A 14,882-nucleotide genomic window follows, 5' to 3' on the forward strand; every position below is an offset into this window, starting at 1 on the left:
GCTCACACACAGCGAGGGAGGGACACGCTCACACACAGCGAGGGAGGGACACGCTCACACACAGCGAGGGAGGGCCACGCTCACACACAGCGAGGGAGGGACACGCACACACACAGCGAGGGAGGGACACGCACACACACAGCGAGGGAGGGACACGCACACACACAGCGAGGGAGGGATACGCTCACACACAGCGAGGGAGGGACACGCTCACACACAGCGAGGGAGGGACACGCTCACACACAGCGAGGGAGGGACACGCTCACACACAGCGAGGGAGGGACAAGCTCACACACAGCGATGGAGGGACACGCACACACACAGCGAGGGAGGGATACGCTCACACACAGCGAGGGAGGGACACGCACACACACACAGCGAGGGAGGGACACACGCACACACAGCGAGGGAGGGACACGCACACACAGCGAGGGAGGGACACGCGCACACACAGCGAGGGATGGGCACGTACACACAGCGAGGGAGGGACACGCACACACAGCGAGGGAGGGACACACGCACACACAGCGAGGGAGGGACACACGCACACACAGCGAGGGAGGGACACACACACACACAGCGAGGGAGGGACACACACACACACAGCGAGGGAGGGACACACACACACAGCGAGGGAGGGACACACGCACACACAGCGAGGGAGGGACACACACACACACACACAGCGATGGAGGGACACACGCACACACAGCGAGGGAGGGACACGCACACACAGCGAGGGAGGGACACACGCACACACAGCGAGGGATTGACACACACACACACAGCGAGGGAGGGACACACACACACAGCGAGGGAGGGACACACACACACAGCGAGGGAGGGACACACGCACACACAGCGAGGGAGGGACACACACACACACAGCGAGGGAGGGACACAGACACAGAGCGAGGGAGGGACACGCGCACACACAGCGAGGGAGGGACACACACGCACAGCGAGGGAGGGACACACACACACACAGCGAGGGAGGGACACACACACAGCGAGGGAGGGACACGGACACACAGTGAGGGTAGGACACGCACATACAGCGAGGGAGGGACACGCACACACAGTGAGGGAGGGACACGCACACACAGTGAGGGAGGGACACGCACACACAGTGAGGGAGGGACACGCACACACAGCGAGGGAGGGACACGCACACACAGCGAGGGAGGGACACGCACACACACAGCGAGGGAGGGACACGCACACACACAGCGAGGGAGGGACACGCACACACACAGCGAGGGAGGGATACGCACACACTGCGAGGGAGGGACACGCACACACACAGCGAGGGAGGGACACGCGCACACAGCGAGGGAGGGACACACACAGCGAGGGAGGGACACACACGCAAACACAGCGAGGGAGGGACACGCACACACACACACACACACACGCACACAGCGAGGGAGGGACACGCACACACACAGCGAGGGAGGGACACGCGCACACACAGCGAGGGAGGGACACGCGCACGCACAGCGAGGGAGGGACACACGCACACACAGCGAGGGAGGGACACACGCACACGCAGCGAGGGAGGGACACGCGCACACACAGCGAGGGAGGGACACGCGCACACACAGTGAGGGAGGGACACCCACACACACGTAGTGAGGGAGGGACACGCACACACACACAGCGATGGAGGGACACACACATAGCGAGGGAGGGACACACACACACACAGTGAGGGAGGAACACACACACACAGCGAGGGAGGGATACACACACACACAGCGAGGGAGGCACACACGCACACACAGCGAGGGAGGGACACGCACACACAGCGAGCGAGGGACACACGCACACACAGCGAGGGAGGGACACACGTACACACAGCGAGGGAGGGGCACGCACACACACACACAGCGAGGGAGGGACACGCACACACAGCGAGGGAGGGACACGCACACACAGCAAGGGAGGGACACACACACACACACACACACAGCGAGGGAGGGAAACACACACACACAAAGCGAGGGAGGGACACACACACACACACAGTGAGGGAGGGACACGCACACACAGTGAGGGAGGGACACCCACACACACGTAGTGAGGGAGGGACACGCACACACACACAGCGATGGAGGGACACACACATAGCGAGGGAGGGACACACACACACACAGTGAGGGAGGAACACACACACACAGCGAGGGAGGGATACACACACACACAGCGAGGGAGGCACACACGCACACACAGCGAGGGAGGGACACGCACACACAGCGAGCGAGGGACACACGCACACACAGCGAGGGAGGGACACACGTACACACAGCGAGGGAGGGGCACGCACACGCACACACAGCGAGGGAGGGGCTCGCACACACAGCGAGGGAGGGACACGCACACACAGCGAGGGAGGGACACGCACACACAGCGAGGGAGGGACACACGCACACACAGCGAGGGAGGGACACACACACACACAGCGAGGGATGGACACACACACACACAGCGAGGGAGGGACACACACACACAGCGAGGGAGGGACACACGCACACACAGCGAGGGAGGGACACACACACACACACAGCGATGGAGGGACACACGCACACACAGCGAGGGAGGGACACGCACACACAGCGAGGGAGGGACACACGCACACACAGCGAGGGAGGGAAACACACACACAGCGAGGGAGGGACACACACACACAGCGAGGGAGGGACACACACACACAGCGAGGGAGGGACACACGCACACACAGCGAGGGAGGGACACACACACACACAGCGAGGGAGGGACACAGACACAGAGCGAGGGAGGGACACGCGCACACACAGCGAGGGAGGGACACACACGCACAGCGACGGAGGGACACACACACACAGTGAGGGAGGGACACACACACACAGCGAGGGAGGGATACACACACACACAGCGAGGGAGGGACACACGCACACACAGCGAGGGAGGGACACGCACACACAGCAAGCGAGGGACACACGCACACACAGCGAGGGAGGGACACACGCACACACAGCGAGGGAGGGGCACGCACACACACACACAGCGAGGGAGGGACACGCACACATACAGCGAGGGAGAGACACGCAGACACACACACACACACAGCGAGGGAGGGACACGCTCACACACAGCGAGGGAGGGACACGCTCACACACAGCGAGGGAGGGACACGCTCACACACAGCGAGGGAGGGCCACGCTCACACACAGCGAGGGAGGGACACGCACACACACAGCGAGGGAGGGACACGCACACACACAGCGAGGGAGGGACACGCACACACACAGCGAGGGAGGGATACGCTCACACACAGCGAGGGAGGGACACGCTCACACACAGCGAGGGAGGGACACGCTCACACACAGCGAGGGAGGGACACGCTCACACACAGCGAGGGAGGGACAAGCTCACACACAGCGATGGAGGGACACGCACACACACAGCGAGGGAGGGATACGCTCACACACAGCGAGGGAGGGACACGCACACACACACAGCGAGGGAGGGACACACGCACACACAGCGAGGGAGGGACACGCACACACAGCGAGGGAGGGACACGCGCACACACAGCGAGGGATGGGCACGCACACACAGCGAGGGAGGGACACGCACACACAGCGAGGGAGGGACACACGCACACACAGCGAGGGAGGGACACACGCACACACAGCGAGGGAGGGACACACACACACACAGCGAGGGAGGGACACACACACACACAGCGAGGGAGGGACACACACACACAGCGAGGGAGGGACACACGCACACACAGCGAGGGAGGGACACACACACACACACACAGCGATGGAGGGACACACGCACACACAGCGAGGGAGGGACACGCACACACAGCGAGGGAGGGACACACGCACACACAGCGAGGGATTGACACACACACACACAGCGAGGGAGGGACACACACACACAGCGAGGGAGGGACACACACACACAGCGAGGGAGGGACACACGCACACACAGCGAGGGAGGGACACACACACACACAGCGAGGGAGGGACACAGACACAGAGCGAGGGAGGGACACGCGCACACACAGCGAGGGAGGGACACACACGCACAGCGAGGGAGGGACACACACACACACAGCGAGGGAGGGACACACACACAGCGAGGGAGGGACACGGACACACAGTGAGGGTAGGACACGCACATACAGCGAGGGAGGGACACGCACACACAGTGAGGGAGGGACACGCACACACAGTGAGGGAGGGACACGCACACACAGTGAGGGAGGGACACGCACACACAGCGAGGGAGGGACACGCACACACAGCGAGGGAGGGACACGCACACACACAGCGAGGGAGGGACACGCACACACACAGCGAGGGAGGGACACGCACACACACAGCGAGGGAGGGATACGCACACACAGCGAGGGAGGGACACGCACACACACAGCGAGGGAGGGACACGCGCACACAGCGAGGGAGGGACACACACAGCGAGGGAGGGACACACACGCAAACACAGCGAGGGAGGGACACGCACACACACACACACACACACGCACACAGCGAGGGAGGGACACGCACACACACAGCGAGGGAGGGACACGCGCACACACAGCGAGGGAGGGACACGCGCACGCACAGCGAGGGAGGGACACACGCACACACAGCGAGGGAGGGACACACGCACACGCAGCGAGGGAGGGACACGCGCACACACAGCGAGGGAGGGACACGCGCACACACAGTGAGGGAGGGACACCCACACACACGTAGTGAGGGAGGGACACGCACACACACACAGCGATGGAGGGACACACACATAGCGAGGGAGGGACACACACACACACAGTGAGGGAGGAACACACACACACAGCGAGGGAGGGATACACACACACACAGCGAGGGAGGCACACACGCACACACAGCGAGGGAGGGACACGCACACACAGCGAGCGAGGGACACACGCACACACAGCGAGGGAGGGACACACGTACACACAGCGAGGGAGGGGCACGCACACACACACACAGCGAGGGAGGGACACGCACACACAGCGAGGGAGGGACACGCACACACAGCAAGGGAGGGACACACACACACACACACACACAGCGAGGGAGGGAAACACACACACACAAAGCGAGGGAGGGACACACACACACACACAGTGAGGGAGGGACACGCACACACAGTGAGGGAGGGACACGCACACGCACAGCGAGGGAGGGACACGCACACACACAGCGAGGGAGGGACACGCACACACACAGCGAGGGAAGGACACACACACACACAGCGAGGGAGGGATACGCACACACAGCGAGGGAGGGACACGCACACACACAGCGAGGGAGGGACACGCGCACACAGCGAGGGAGGGACACACACAGCGAGGGAGGGACACACACGCAAACACAGCGAGGGAGGGACACGCACACACACACACACACACACGCACACAGCGAGGGAGGGACACGCACACACACAGCGAGGGAGGGACACGCGCACACACAGCGAGGGAGGGACACGCGCACGCACAGCGAGGGAGGGACACACGCACACACAGCGAGGGAGGGACACACGCACACGCAGCGAGGGAGGGACACGCGCACACACAGCGAGGGAGGGACACGCGCACACACAGTGAGGGAGGGACACCCACACACACGTAGTGAGGGAGGGACACGCACACACACACAGCGATGGAGGGACACACACATAGCGAGGGAGGGACACACACACACACAGTGAGGGAGGAACACACACACACAGCGAGGGAGGGATACACACACACACAGCGAGGGAGGCACACACGCACACACAGCGAGGGAGGGACACGCACACACAGCGAGCGAGGGACACACGCACACACAGCGAGGGAGGGACACACGCACACACAGCGAGGGAGGGGCACGCACACACACACACAGCGAGGGAGGGACACGCACACACAGCGAGGGAGGGACACGCACACACAGCAAGGGAGGGACACACACACACACACACACACACACAGCGAGGGAGGGAAACACACACACACAAAGCGAGGGAGGGACACACACACACACACAGTGAGGGAGGGACACGCACACACAGTGAGGGAGGGACACGCACACGCACAGCGAGGGAGGGACACGCACACACACAGCGAGGGAGGGACACGCACACACACAGCGAGGGAGGGACACGCACACACACAGCGAGGGAGGGACACGTAAACAGCGAAGGGACACACACACACACACAGCGAGGGAGGGACAAGCACACACAGCGAGGGAGGGACACGCGCACACACAGTGAGGGAGGGACACGCACACACACAGCGAGGGAGGGACACGCACACACACAGCGAGGGAGGGACACACGCACACACACAGCGAGGGAGGGACACACGCACACACACAGAGAGAGAGGGACACTCGCACTCACACAGCAAGGGAGGGACACACACACAGCGAGGGAGGGACACGCACACACACAGCGAGGGAGGGACACGCACTCACACAGCGAGGGAGGGACACACACACACAGTGAGGGAGGGACACGCACACGCACAGCGAGGGAGGGACACGCACACACACAGCGAGGGAGGGACACGCACACACACAGCGAGGGAAGGACACACACACACAGAGCGAGGGAGGGACACACACACACACCACGAGGGAGGGACACACACACACACACACAGCGAGGGAGGGACACGCACACATACAGCGAGGGAGGTACACGCACACACACAACGAGGGAGTGACTCGCACACACACAGCGAGGGAGGGACACACACACACACACAGCGAGGGAGGGACACGCACACATACAGCGAGGGAGGGACACGCACACACACAGCGAGGGAGGGACACACACACACACAGCGAGGGAGGGACACGCACACACACAGCGAGGGAGGGACACGCACACACACAGCGAGGGAGGGACACACACACACAGCGAGGGAGGGACACGCACACAGACAGCGAGGAAGGGACACGCACACACACAGCGAGGGAGGGACACGCACACACACAGCGAGGAAGGGACACGCACACACACAGCGAGGGAGGGACACGCACACACACAGCGAGGGAGGGACACGTAAACAGCGAAGGGACACACACACACACACAGCGAGGGAGGGACAAGCACACACAGCGAGGGAGGGACACGCGCACACACAGTGAGGGAGGGACACGCACACACACAGCGAGGGAGGGACACGCACACACACAGCGAGGGAGGGACACACGCACACACACAGCGAGGGAGGGACACACGCACACACACAGAGAGAGAGGGACACTCGCACTCACACAGCAAGGGAGGGACACACACACAGCGAGGGAGGGACACGCACACACACAGCGAGGGAGGGACACGCACTCACACAGCGAGGGAGGGACACACACACACAGCGAGGGAGGGACACGTACACACACAGCGAGGGAGGGACACGCACACACACAGCGAGGGAGGGACACACGCACACACACAGCGAGGGAGGGACACACGCACACACCCAGCGAGGGAGGGACACACGCACTCACACAGCAAGGGAGGGACACACACACAGCGAGGGAGGGACACGCACACACACAGCGAGGGAGGGACACGCACTCACACAGCGAGGGAGGGACACACACACACAGCGAGGGAGGGACACGCACACACAGTGAGGGAGGGACAAACACGCACACACAGTGAGGGAGGGACACGCACACACACAGCGAGGGAGGGACACACACACACAGCGAGGGAGGGATACACACACACACAGCGAGGGAGGCACACACGCACACACAGCGAGGGAGGGACACGCACACACAGCGAGCGAGGGACACACGCACACACAGCGAGGGAGGGACACACGCACACACAGCGAGGGAGGGGCACGCACACACACACACAGCGAGGGAGGGACACGCACACACAGCGAGGGAGGGACACGCACACACAGCAAGGGAGGGACACACACACACACACACACACAGCGAGGGAGGGAAACACACACACACAAAGCGAGGGAGGGACACACACACACACACAGTGAGGGAGGGACACGCACACACACAGCGAGGGAGGTACACGCACACACACAACGAGGGAGGGACTCGCACACAGACAGCGAGGGAGGGACACGCACACACACAGCGAGGGAGGGACACACACACACACAGCGAGGGAGGGACACGCACACACACAGCGAGGGAGGGACACACGCACACACAGAGCGAGGGAGGGACACGCACACACACAGCGAGGGAGGGACACACACACACACAGCGAGGGAGGGACACACACACACACAGCGAGGGAGGGACACGCACACACACAGCGAGGGAGGGACACGCACACACACAGCGAGGGAGGGACACACACACACAGCGAGGGAGGGACACGCACACAGACAGCGAGGAAGGGACACGCACACAAACAGCGAGGGAGGGACACGCACACACACAGCGAGGAAGGGACACGCACACACACAGCGAGGGAGGGACACGCACACACACAGCGAGGGAGGGAGACGTAAACAGCGAAGGGACACACACACACACACAGCGAGGGAGGGACACGCACACACAGCGAGGGAGGGACACGCGCACACACAGTGAGGGAGGGACACGCACACACACAGCGAGGGAGGGACACGCAGACACACACCGAGGGAGGGACACACGCACACACACAGCGAGGGAGGGACACACGCACACACACAGAGAGAGAGGGACACTCGCACTCACACAGCAAGGGAGGGACACACACACAGCGAGGGAGGGACACGCACACACACAGCGAGGGAGGGACACGCACTCACACAGCGAGGGAGGGACACACACACACAGCGAGGGAGGGACACGCACACACACAGCGAGGGAGGGACACGCACACACACAGCGAGGGAGTGACACACGCACACAAACAGCGAGGGAGGGACACACGCACACACACAGCGAGGGAGGGACACACGCACTCACACAGCAAGGGAGGGACACACACACAGCGAGGGAGGGACACGCACACAGACAGCGAGGGAGGGACACGCACTCACACAGCGAGGGAGGGACACACACACACAGCGAGGGAGGGACACGCACACACAGTGAGGGAGGGACAAACACGCACACACAGCGAGGGAGGGACACGCACACACACAGCGAGGGAGGGACACACACACACACAGCGAGGGAGGGACACACACACACAGCGAGGGAGGGACACACACACACACAGCGAGGGGGGGACAGGCACACACAGCGAGGGAGGGACACGCACACACAGTGAGGGAGGGACACGCACACACAGCGAGGGAGGGACACACACACACAGCGAGGGAGGGAAACACACACACACACAGCGAGGGAGGGACACACACACACACAGTGAGGGAGGGACACGCTCACACACAGTGAGGGAGGGACACGCACACACAGCGAGGGAGGGACACAAACACGCACAGCGAGGGAGGGACACACACACAGCGAGGGACGGACACGCACACACAGTGAGGGAGGGACACGCACACACAGCGAGGGAGGGACACGCACACACAGTGAGGGAGGGACACGCACACACAGTGAGGGAGGGACACGCACACACAGTGAGGGAGGGACACGCACACACAGCGAGGGAGGGACACGCACACACACAGCGAGGGAGGGACACGCACACACACAGCGAGGGAGGGACACGCACACACAGCGAGGGAGGGACACGCACACACACAGCGAGGGAGGGACACGCACACACACAGCGAGGGAGGGACACGCACACACACAGCGAGGGAGGGACACGCACACATACAGCGAGGGGGGGACACGCAGACACACACACACAGCGAGGGAGGGACACGCTCACACACAGCGAGGGAGGGACACGCTCACACACAGCGAGGGAGGGACACGCTCACACACAGCGAGGGAGGGACATGCTCACACACAGCGAGGGAGGGACAAGTTCACACACAGCGATGGAGGGACACGCACACACACAGCGAGGGAGGGATACGCTCACACACAGCGAGGGAGGGACACGCTCACACAGCGAGGGAGGGACACGCTCACACACACAGCAAGGGAGGGACACGCTCACACACAGCGGCTGAAGGACACGCGCACACACAGTGAGGGAGGGACACGCACACACACAGCGAGGGAGTGACACGCACACAGCGAGGGAGGGACACGCACACACTCAGAGAGGGAGGGACACGCACACACACAGCGAGGGAGGGACACACTCACACACAGTGAGGGAGGGACACGCTCACACAGCGAGGGAGGGACACGCTCACACACACATCGAGGGAGGGACACACACACACACACAGCGAGGGAGGGACACGCACACACATAGCGAGGGAGACACACGCAAAAAGCGAAGGGACACACACAGACACACGGCGAAGGGACACACACACACACCCACACACACACACACACACACACACAGCGAGGGAGGGACACACACACACACACAGCGAGGGAGGGACACACGCACACACAGCGAGGGAGGGACACGCACACACAGCGAGGGAGGGACACGCGCACACACAGCGAGGGAGGGGCACGCACACACAGCGAGGGAGGGACACGCACACACAGCGAGGGAGGGACACACGCACACACAGCGAGGGAGGGACACACGCACACACAAAGCGAGGGAGGGACACACACACACACACAGCGAGGGAGGGACACGCACACACACAGCGAGGGAGGTACACGCACACACACAACGAGGGAGGGACTCGCACACAGACAGCGAGGGAGGGACACGCACACACACAGCGAGGGAGGGACACACACACACACAGCGAGGGAGGGACACGCACACACACAGCGAGGGAGGGACACACGCACACACACAGCGAGGGAGGGACACGCACACACACAGCGAGGGAGGGACACACACACACACAGCGAGGGAGGGACACACACACACACAGCGAGGGAGGGACACGCACACACACAGCGAGGGAGGGACACGCACACACACAGCGAGGGAGGGACACACACACACAGCGAGGGAGGGACACGCACACAGACAGCGAGGAAGGGACACGCACACACACAGCGAGGGAGGGACACGCACACACACAGCGAGGAAGGGACACGCACACACACAGCGAGGGAGGGACACGCACACACACAGCGAGGGAGGGAGACGTAAACAGCGAAGGGACACACACACACACACAGCGAGGGAGGGACACGCACACACAGCGAGGGAGGGACACGCGCACACACAGTGAGGGAGGGACACGCACACACACAGCGAGGGAGGGACACGCACACACACAGCGAGGGAGGGACACACGCACACACACAGCGAGGGAGGGACACACGCACACACACAGAGAGAGAGGGACACTCGCACTCACACAGCAAGGGAGGGACACACACACAGCGAGGGAGGGACACGCACACACACAGCGAGGGAGGGACACGCACTCACACAGCGAGGGAGGGACACACACACACAGCGAGGGAGGGACACGCACACACACAGCGAGGGAGGGACACGCACACACACAGCGAGGGAGGGACACACGCACACACACAGCGAGGGAGGGACACACGCACACACACAGCGAGGGAGGGACACACGCACTCACACAGCAAGGCAGGGACACACACACAGCGAGGGAGGGACACGCACACAGACAGCGAGGGAGGGACACGCACTCACACAGCGAGGGAGGGACACACACACACAGCGAGGGAGGGACACGCACACACAGTGAGGGAGGGACAAACACGCACACACAGCGAGGGAGGGACACGCACACACACAGCGAGGGAGGGACACACACACACACAGCGAGGGAGGGACACACACACACAGCGAGGGAGGGACACACACACACACAGCGAGGGGGGGACAGGCACACACAGCGAGGGACGGACACGCACACACAGTGAGGGAGGGACACGCACACACAGCGAGGGAGGGACACACACACACAGCGAGGGAGGGAAACACACACACACACAGCGAGGGAGGGACACACACACACACAGTGAGGGAGGGACACGCTCACACACAGTGAGGGAGGGACACGCACACACAGCGAGGGAGGGACACAAACACGCACAGCGAGGGAGGGACACACACACAGCGAGGGACGGACACGCACACACAGTGAGGGAGGGACACGCACACACAGTGAGGGAGGGACACGCACACACAGTGAGGGAGGGACACGCACACACAGTGAGGGAGGGACACGCACACACAGCGAGGGAGGGACACGCACACACACAGCGAGGGAGGGACACGCACACACACAGCGAGGGAGGGACACGCACACACAGCGAGGGAGGGACACGCACACACACAGCGAGGGAGGGACACGCACACACACAGCGAGGGAGGGACACGCACACACACAGCGAGGGAGGGACACGCACACATACAGCGAGGGGGGGACACGCAGACACACACACACAGCGAGGGAGGGACACGCTCACACACAGCGAGGGAGGGACACGCTCACACACAGCGAGGGAGGGACACGCTCACACACAGCGAGGGAGGGACATGCTCACACACAGCGAGGGAGGGACAAGCTCACACACAGCGATGGAGGGACACGCACACACACAGCGAGGGAGGGATACGCTCACACACAGCGAGGGAGGGACACGCTCACACAGCGAGGGAGGGACACGCTCACACACACAGCAAGGGAGGGACACGCTCACACACAGCGGGGGAAGGACACGCGCACACACAGTGAGGGAGGGACACGCACACACACAGCGAGGGAGTGACACGCACACAGCGAGGGAGGGACACGCACACACTCAGAGAGGGAGGGACACGCACACACACAGCGAGGGAGGGACACACTCACACACAGTGAGGGAGGGACACGCTCACACAGCGAGGGAGGGACACGCTCACACACACATCGAGGGAGGGACACACACACACACACAGCGAGGGAGGGACACGCACACACATAGCGAGGGAGACACACGCAAACAGCGAAGGGACACACACAGACACACGGCGAAGGGACACACACACACACCCACACACACACACACACACACACACACACACACAGCGAGGGAGGGACACACACACAGCGAGGGAGGGACACACGCACACACAGCGAGGGAGGGACACGCACACACAGCGAGGGAGGGACACGCGCACACACAGCGAGGGAGGGGCACGCACACACAGCGAGGGAGGGACACGCACACACAGCGAGGGAGGGACACACGCACACACAGCGAGGGAGGGACACACGCACACACAGCGAGGGAGGGACACACACACACACAGCGAGGGAGGGACACACACACACACAGCGAGGGAGGGACACACACACACAGCGAGGGAGGGACACGCTCACACAGCGAGGGAGGGACACGCTCACACAAAAAGCGAGGGAGGGACACGCACACACAAAGCGAGGGAGTGACACGCACACACACAGCGAGGGAGGGACACGCACACACACATAGAGAGGGAGACACACGCAAACAGCGAAGGGACACACACAGACACACGGCGAAGGGACACAGACACACACACACACACACACACACACACAGCGAGGGAGGGACACACACACACACACAGCGACGGAGGGACACACGCACACACAGCGAGGGAGGGACACGCACACACAGCGAGGGAGAGACACACACACACACAGCGAGGGAGGGACACGCACACACACATAGAGAGGGAGACACACGCAAACAGCGAAGGGACACACACAGACACACGGCGAAGGGACACACACACACACACACACACACACACACACAGCGAGGGAGGGACACACACACACACACAGCGAGGGAGGGACACACGCACACACAGCGAGGGAGGGACACGCACACACAGCGAGGGAGGGACACGCGCACACACAGCGAGGGAGGGGCACGCACACACAGCGAGGGAGGGACACGCACACACAGCGAGGGAGGGACACACGCACACACAGCGAGGGAGGGACACACGCACACACAGCGAGGGAGGGACACACGCACACACAGCGAGGGAGGGACACACACACACACAGCGAGGGAGGGACACACACACACAGCGAGGGAGGGACACACACACACAGCGAGGGAGGGACACACGCACACACAGCGAGGGAGGGACACGGACACACAGTGAGGGTGGGACACGCACATACAGCGAGGGAGGGACACGCACACACAGTGAGGGAGGGACACGCACACACAGTGAGGGAGGGACACGCACACACAGTGAGGGAGGGACACGCACACATAGCGAAGGAGGGACACGCACACACAGCGAGGGAGGGACACGCACACACACAGCGAGGGAGGGACACGAACACACACAGCGAGGGAGGGACACGCACACACAGCGAGGGAGGGACACGCTCACACACACAGCAAGGGAGGGACACGCTCACACACAGCGGGGGAAGGACACGCGCACACACAGTGAGGGAGGGACACGCACACACACAGCGAGGGAGTGACACGCACACAGCGAGGGAGGGACACGCACACACTCAGAGAGGGAGGGACACGCACACACACAGCGAGGGAGGGACACACTCACACACAGTGAGGGAGGGACACGCTCACACAGCGAGGGAGGAACACGCTCACACACACATCGAGGGAGGGACACACACACACACACAGCGAGGGAGGGACACGCACACACATAGCGAGGGAGACACACGCAAACAGCGAAGGGACACACACAGACACACGGCGAAGGGACACACACACACACCCACACACACACACACACACACACACACACACAGCGAGGGAGGGACACACGCACACACAGCGAGGGAGGGACACGCACACACAGCGAGGGAGGGACACGCGCACACACAGCGAGGGAGGGGCACGCACACACAGCGAGGGAGGGACACGCACACACAG

The sequence above is a fragment of the Chiloscyllium plagiosum genome, unplaced genomic scaffold, assembly GCF_037043375.1.
Source record: "Chiloscyllium plagiosum isolate Xiang-an unplaced genomic scaffold, Cpla_swu_hap1 HiC_scaffold_37, whole genome shotgun sequence".
In the NCBI taxonomy this organism is placed as follows: Eukaryota; Metazoa; Chordata; class Chondrichthyes; order Orectolobiformes; family Hemiscylliidae; genus Chiloscyllium; species Chiloscyllium plagiosum.